The following is a 7853-nucleotide window of genomic DNA, read 5'->3' on the forward strand; positions in this document are numbered from 1 at the left end:
CTGGTCCTCTGACAGCCTTTTTCTGGCAGTCCCTTTCCCCATATCTCTTATCGTGACTCCTAGGATTCACCTATGCTGCTCTCCTGCCCCTTGCTCACCCCCCCCCCCATGTCAGCATCCCTCACACAGGCCAGGCACCTCTCTCTCTCCCTCTGCAGATGGCATGCCTCACTTCCGGACTCTTTGGCACCACTGCTAAGAAATGTCTTCTTGCCAGCCTTCAGCCTCACCTGGAACTCCGTTCCCCTTTCACTTGTCCTGTTTTTCCTCCGTGGCACTTCTCTCTTTGACGTACAGAATTACCGGTGCATTGCCGACCTCCTCACACCATATTCAAGCTCCGTGGTGGTTTTGCCTGGCGCGGTAATCCAGTCACTAGGCAATAAGAATTCCAGATAGAAAAGAGCGTATGGGAAAGGGGAAATCATTACTGAGAATTTCATGCATAGCGTTGAAAAAAAGGGGGAACAACTTGTATTTTAAAAGTTCATGGGACAGAATGACTCAAAACAAATACTCAAGTCAGACATGACAGAGAAGTCTCAGAACACTGAGCACTGTAGCAAATTCTGAACGTTTATGGAAACAAAGAGTGGACCATATACGCTCACAAGGGCCGCATTAACATCAGGTTGTAGAAGCAGGAAGCAATGAGTGAGGCATAGGAAGGAAAGACTCATAAATAACTTTGGAAGATTTGTTATTCCTTTAAAAAGAAATTCTGAATAAATGATGAAGAAAAATGGTTTCTACATAGCCACTCTGAGTCAGTTTTAAATGATACCCCCTAAGTAAGGAGGGAATGATGCTGGGCGGGGGGGGGGGGCAATGTGGAAGGGATGGAGAGACCAGCAAGAAGTGAGTGAGTGCCAAGGGTAAAAATTAATAATGAAATAGGTAAGTACCGTTCATAAAAAGTTAGGGGAAACAACTAGAAGCATAAAAAATAGGACACATGACAGAGAAATAGGGCTGCAGAGAAAAAAAAAATCGGACCCATACAATGGAAAATACAATAAACATGGTAAATTTGATTTTTAGGCAGTCTTGGATCTAGTCAGTGGGCAGGGGACAGCCTTTGATCTGTGCTGAGACCCGCAGTTTACTACTTATCACCTATGTCCAGGGACAGGGATTGTGGGAGAGTGTGGTGTGATTTCTTGGATAGAGAGGCAGCTAGAAGCTCTGTAAGGGAGCAACAATGAGGTGGCTGAAATAAGGTCTTTATATTAGCAACGAAATAAATGTAAGCGAGCGAAACTCATTGGTTGGATTAGAAATAGAATGAAATAAAAACAAGAACGAGCAATGTGTCGCGGTCTAGTCTGTAGTAGGTGCCAGGACTATTCCCAGACCTTCTTTTCTTTTTTCTCTCTGTAGGCTGAAACATTGCATTGTTAGTCTCTTCATCTCCATTGTAAGTGGGCGGCACAGTGGATGCCTGCTGGAGCACATTGGTGCAAAAAGAAAGAGAAAGAGTTAAAATCGTAATCAAAGACTTTAATGCATCATAGAGCCTTTGATTTAGATGGTTATATTTTACATGTTTTGGTTTGTTTGTTTTTGAGACAATCTTACAATATAGCACAGGTGGGTCTTAAATTCATTATCCTCCTGTCTCCTACCTCCCAAGTGCTAAGATTATAGGCATGTGCTACCTCAACAAGGTAACCTAATCTTGATTTCACAAGGAAAAATATTGTAGACCCTTTTCATTCATGGTGTAAAATTCCTAAATCAGATACCAATTGAACTATTCTAGATGTATAAGTTTTTTTCAAAATAAAACATCACGATGAATTTGAGCTTATCTGACAAAAGCAAGAAAAGTTCAACCTAAAAAGAAAAACAGTAAGTATAATTCATTCTAGTAATAAACAAAAGGAAGAGAGAACACAGAGACAATTCTATCCTACCCAGTAGCTCAGGGATGGCCTGATAAAGTGCACAGCTGTTTGTTCTTTCTAAGAATAGATGGGAACTGTCTTGATGATAGTTACCTACCCCAAACCTCAAAGTTAAAGACACAGTTTAGAGGCATTCCTATTAAGGTTACACAGAAGGGATGGGATGATTGCTCCATAGATAAAATCCTTCTTGCACGTGGATGAGGGCCTGAATTTGGATCCCTGGCACCCATGTAAAAATGAGCACTGTGATATGTGTCCATAACCCAGTACTTGGAGGTGGAGATGGGAGGGTCCCATGAGCTAGCTGGACATTCAGTCAGCCTAACCAGTAGATGAGAGTCTCTGTCTCGCCAGATAAGGAGGAGAGGCAATAGAAGACATGTAATGTTGACCATTGACTGCCACACACATGCTCATGTATGAACATGTGCAAACACAATCCATATACATACACACAAAGTTAGAAATAAAATGTTTATTGATATGGAATTTGGGGTGTGGCCAATTTAATAAGAAGAAAAATAAATAATAGGCAGAATAATAAGAAAAGGAAGAGAAAAATTATCACTATTGTCTTAGCTCTTGTTGAAATTACAGGTATACTTGCTCATGTCCAGTTGGCTAAGAATTATTTCTTTTGCCATTCTGTTAAGAAATAAAACCAGGCCCTTCATATGGTGTGATTTTAGGCAAGTGATTTATCACTGAGCTATGTTTATAGGCCTCAATTTCTTGATACGGGGTCTTGCTGTATAGCCTAAGCTGGCCTTGAACTCAGGATCCTCCTATCTCAACCTCCCAAGTGCTGAGTTACAAACATGCACCATCTTGCTCAGCCGTTTGGTTTTCTGAGACAGGGTTTCTTTGTGTAGGCCTGGTTGTTCTGGAACTCACTCTGTGGATCAGGTTGTCCTCGAACTCAGAGATAAACCTGCCTCTACCTCCAAATGCTGGGATTAAAGGTGAGCATCACTACTGCCTGGCAAGATCTTTTTGAAGAGATATTTTATCTTAGTTCTTATGAGAAAAAAAACAACATGATTAAGCAAAACAACAAAAGTCACATCATTTTAAACTTAAAAGATCATCAGACAGTTGGAGAATACGAAGTGCAGTTAATGGTGAGGAAACAGACCTTGGGTACTATTGATGAAAGTTACAGGTATCATGGGAACCAATCCATCAGCAAGACCATGTGAGTGTGAGCATATATCTCACAAGTCGGCAAACCCAATCCCTGTGCAAGTAAACCCATGACCCTTACACAGATGCTTGTTACTACATTATTTGTGGTATACAGGAGTTGGGGACAAGTGGGTCCCCATCATCAGGCAAATGGATTGACATATTGGCAGCATATGCTGCTAATATGCACTGAGGAAAACATATAACAATATGGCTACATCTTCCAAACACAATATGCCTAGATTAAAGAGTTAGAAATGGAGAGGCTTCCTGGAAATACCACATATGTTCTCTGGGGAGGGGGATGGATTCCTGTGAGTTTAAAGTCAGCCTGGTCTATAGAGTGAGTTCCAGAACAGCCAGAGCTACACAATGAAACCCTGTCTCAAAGAGCCAAATAAATAAATAAATATGCATATTAAAAACTCCACATGCTCACCAGAACATCACCTTATCAAAGATGTATAGATACAAAGAATCCTTAAGAAATAGTTAACACCATTGTCGCTGGATAGGGCATTAGGATGTCGGGAGGGGAAGACAAGGAAATAAAGAGAGTGATCATATATGAACTGTTATGGGGATGGTTACACAGACCCTCCAAATTAAATAATAAGTAATAGGACATTGAGAGCCAGCCAGATGGCTCAGTGGGTGAAGGGACTTGCTGCCAGCCTTGATGACCTGAGTTCAATTCTTGAACCCACATGGAAGGAGAAAGTCTCCTCTTAAGAGTTGTATTCTGACTTCACACAAGCACCGCCATAACTTTTTTTTTTAAAAAAAGAAAATGATAGATTTTTTTATGTTTTAAAGAAATGAAAACACACACACACACACACACACACACACACACACACACACACACACACACACACACACACAGGGTCTGCCTTGTTCCAAAAGGTTCTTGGCTTGTGAGGAAAGTTCTCTGTCCCGGTTGCTCCTGAAAAGCCCCTCCTGCCTCTGAGATGTCCCCTTCCTGTGGCCTGATATCATACAGGACATGTGAGAGGCTCAGGTAAGCTTGTGTGGAAGACATAGGACAAACTGAGAGCTCCTCTTTCCTCTGAGGGGTGGGCGGCTCCACTGGTCAGCATGGGCGGCACCTCGGCGGGCGGGCAGGCAGGCAGGCAGCCTGTGAAACAGCTGGGTCTCTGTGTAGCCTGAGGTAACCTGGCAGCAGCCAGGCCCTGCTGCTCCTAGGCTCAGAGAATGGGCTTCTCTGTGCGTGCTTGTTTGCTTTGGTTTAAAGCTAAAAAAAAAATGATTTCACACATAATTAGGGCTGTGGCAGCAAGATTGTGTTCAAGGTACTTTTACTGGAAATATCAAGAGGGGGACAAGGGAGGGTTGTGTTCCTTTTCCAGCTAGGTTGTGAGGAGGAGTGAGGAGCTGGAAGGATGGGATAACGGGCAGTGTTTAAGGTGGGGAGCAGTCTTCCCGGAGGCAGACCCAGGGTGGATTGTGGAGGTGGGTGGTGTGCGTGTGGTACGTGAACACACATATGTGTGCATGTGATGTACGTGGTGTGTGTGCGTGTGTGTGCGCATGTGTGTGCGTGGTGTGTGTGTGTGCGCGCGCGTGCTCTGTGGAGGAGCAAGGAGTGGAGCTGCTGTTACTTACTCCTGCTTTTCCTCTCTGCCCTCTCCTCTGTGGCCACCTTGCCCATGGAAAAGGACACCCCACAGAGAGAAGAGGCAGGGGAGTGGATGAAGGAGAAGGCGGATGCAGGCTGAGAGAAGGGGAAGAGAAACGGGAGAACCACTGGACACTTCTGCTGGAGTCTACACCACCCATAAGAGGTGGCTAATAGGACAGCTATCAGCTGGACCCAGGCTCCCTGAGTTCTGGTCCTTACTCAGGGTGTATCCAAAGGTCTCTGCATCTTCCTGCACCTCAGATGACTGGGCAGCCCTTTGTAGAACGTCACCTCTGCCTTGTCTGGGTCCTCCCCAGTCATGTGGCACCTGGGTGGCCTTTAGAGCATCGTGGGCCACAACAAGCCTGCCAGGACATGGAATCCACACAGATCTGTGGGACCCACAGTTTGCTTGTTACCTCAGTTTTAAAGTCCTCTGGGGAGAGATTTGATTGGGAAGCTTTGGAAAGGGTCATCTCACCCTGCTGAGGAGGCCATTTCTCTATGACCAGCTAGGATAAGAAACCACTGTGGTGGCTTGAATGAGAATGCCCCTTCTAGGCTCATGTGTCTGGACACTTGGCTCCCTGTCAGTGGCACTGTTTGGGGAGGTCTAGGGATGTGGCCTTGCTGAGGGAGGCATGCCACTGGGAGTGGGCTTTTAGGTTAAAAAAAAAAAAAAAGCCTCTTGCCGTTCCCAGTGCTCGCTCCCCGCTTCCTGTGTTCTAGACGTGAGCTCTCCCCTTACGGCTCCAGCTGCCTTGCCTGCTGCTTCCGCCATGCTTCTCTTGTGGCTCTGGAACCACAAACTCAAATAAACCTCTCCCTTCTATAAGTCGTCTTGGTCATGGTGTTTTATCACAGCAACAGAAAAGTAATCAGTGCAGTCGTGGTCTGGCACAGAGCTACGCCCTGGTAATTCTGCAGATAACAGGAGCCTCTGGTATGCGAATGAGACGCCTGACGAAGGAGAGACCAAAAAGGGTTTCAGAGTGGAGACTGGTCACTGAAATCCAGGACATGATTAGGTGGTGAGAACTCTTAGCTCCACTCACCTCCTCTCTGGAAATGGAAGACAGCCTGGGGATTTTGTTCAGTTGTAGAATGGCCTGTAGTTGATCAATTATGTGTGCAATAAAAATCTTTGGGCCATGATGGGAGGCCAGCAACAGCATACATGCTTTGTTCCAGCTCCAGCAACAGCAAACTCCAAGCAAACTGGCTGAACCTGAGAAGAAAACAGAGTTCCATACAATGAGCTGTGAGGATGTCTACATTGAGGGCTGCGGTACCGAGAAAGAATGGATGCCAGGGTGAGTGAGGACAGGCGGCAGGATGCTTGAGTGCAGACACGAACGGAAGGAAGCGATGGTTAATTCAGGTGTGTAGGAGATAGGGCCTGGTCACTGCATAGCAAGGTAGATGCAAAGGTAAGAGTTCACACCAGAGCCTTGGGCTGGTGACGTAACTGTGACAACGGAAGTTTGCAAGTGGTGAGTGGAAGAAAAGGAGGCCTTGCCAGGAGAAGGGCAGAGAGAGAAGGAGACAACGCAGTAAGGAGTGCCCGGCGACACGTGACAATTCTAGGTTAACAGCCTCCCTTTGAGGACCTTTATTGTGGGCAGATGCTTGCCAAATCTGGGCGGAGCAGGAGATTCTCTGGTCGTTTGTCTAGTGCCCGAGAGAGGACTGGGCTCCTTCCGAGGGTCTCCACCCTCGCTCTTATGGGAAGAGAAGATGAAGCAGGAGGATCTGAGGTAGAAGGAACAGCAGAGATCTGGGCCACGTCCATGTTTGGAGGATTCTGCTATGGTAAAAGTGAATAATTTTCAAAGTAGAAAGAATTTCAAACTTACAGAAAATACTGAAGAGTAAAACTATAAATATATCTTTAAATATATATATATATGTAAAATTACAAATACACCTGTAACCATCTAGTAAGGTTTGCCTACTGTTAATGTTTTCTCATGTTTTACCATTTTCCCCATCCCTCCTTTCTTCCCCCCCTTCCCTCCTTTTCTTCCTTTCCCGTCTACTATCTATCTATCTATCTATCTATCTATCTATCTATCTATCATCTATCCTTCTATCTATCTATCTATCTCTTAACTCTCCTATCTCTATCTTCCACCTGTCTGTCTACTCTCTGTCATCTAAAAACCTGCTGTGATAACCCTCATGGCCAAAAGCAACTTGGAGAGGAAAGGGTTTGTTTAGCTCACAGGTGATAGCCCAGGAAGGAACTGGGCAGGACCTCAAGGCAGGAGCCAGAAGACTGTGCAGGAATCCTGTTAGGTGTCTTGCTTGGCCTTCAGTCTACTTATAGATCTAGAGAAAATGACAGGTGGTTCCTGAGGGTTGTTAGCACTGCATTGTCTTCTCTCTCTCTCTCTCTCTCTCTCTCTCTCTCTCTCTCTCTCTCTCTCTCTCTCTCTCTCTCTCTCTCTCTCTGTTTTTGACACAAGTTTTCTTTGTGTAGCTCTGGCTGTCCTGGAACTCACTCTGTAGACCAGGTTGGCCTGGAACTCGCAGATATCTGACTGTCTCTGCTCCTTGGGTGCTGGGATTAAAGGCGTGCACCACAACCACCGGGCTTGTCTGACTTTTTAAGGGAAATTTGTAGTCTGCCCTATCAAAGAGATGGGATTAATTCCCCCAGGCAGTGCAGAGAGGTCAGTACTGCAGGGGGTCAGGGGAGGATGCTATGTGCATGGGTGAACAAGCCCATCTTAATCTGGCAACTCTCAATCTCCTCAAGGTCCTCCCATACATCTCTATCCCAAGTCATAGACTGCATTCTTTTCTAATCAGCGGCCTCATTTAAACAGCTGCCACTATTCAAGGCTGGGAACTAAATTTGCAAGTCGGCTTATCATGTAATGAGGACTTGAGTTTGGTTTTCTGCAACTTGAACTCTGTGACTGCTGGAGAGAAGATTCTATTCCAGGGCACTCTTAAAAACCTTTACATTGTTCATGTGCTTCTGGGGCCAGTCAACTTTATCACTCAGCACACTTCTTTTCTTTTGTGACTTTACCCTCAGGTGCTGTAAGACGCCAGCCAGCATCATTATTTTCCTTGTTTCCACGTAGTATTAAGGGTTTTATATACAG

At 45.2% G+C, this 7853-nt stretch overlaps 1 long non-coding RNA gene across 1 annotated transcript in view; it reads left to right on the forward strand.

The window, feature by feature from the left end:
- LOC121133464 overlaps nt 1-5569 on the forward strand; it is a 28098-nt gene extending 22529 nt beyond the window's left edge. The window contains exon 3 of the long non-coding RNA XR_005870311.1: nt 4775-5569. This is a non-coding gene — a long non-coding RNA (uncharacterized LOC121133464). The remainder of the gene's footprint in view (nt 1-4774) is intronic.
- The last annotated feature ends 2284 nt before the right edge of the window (nt 5570-7853 follow it).

This window comes from Mesocricetus auratus, unplaced genomic scaffold (assembly GCF_017639785.1).
Source record: "Mesocricetus auratus isolate SY011 unplaced genomic scaffold, BCM_Maur_2.0 Super-Scaffold_4256, whole genome shotgun sequence".
Lineage (NCBI taxonomy): Eukaryota > Metazoa > Chordata > Mammalia > Rodentia > Cricetidae > Mesocricetus > Mesocricetus auratus.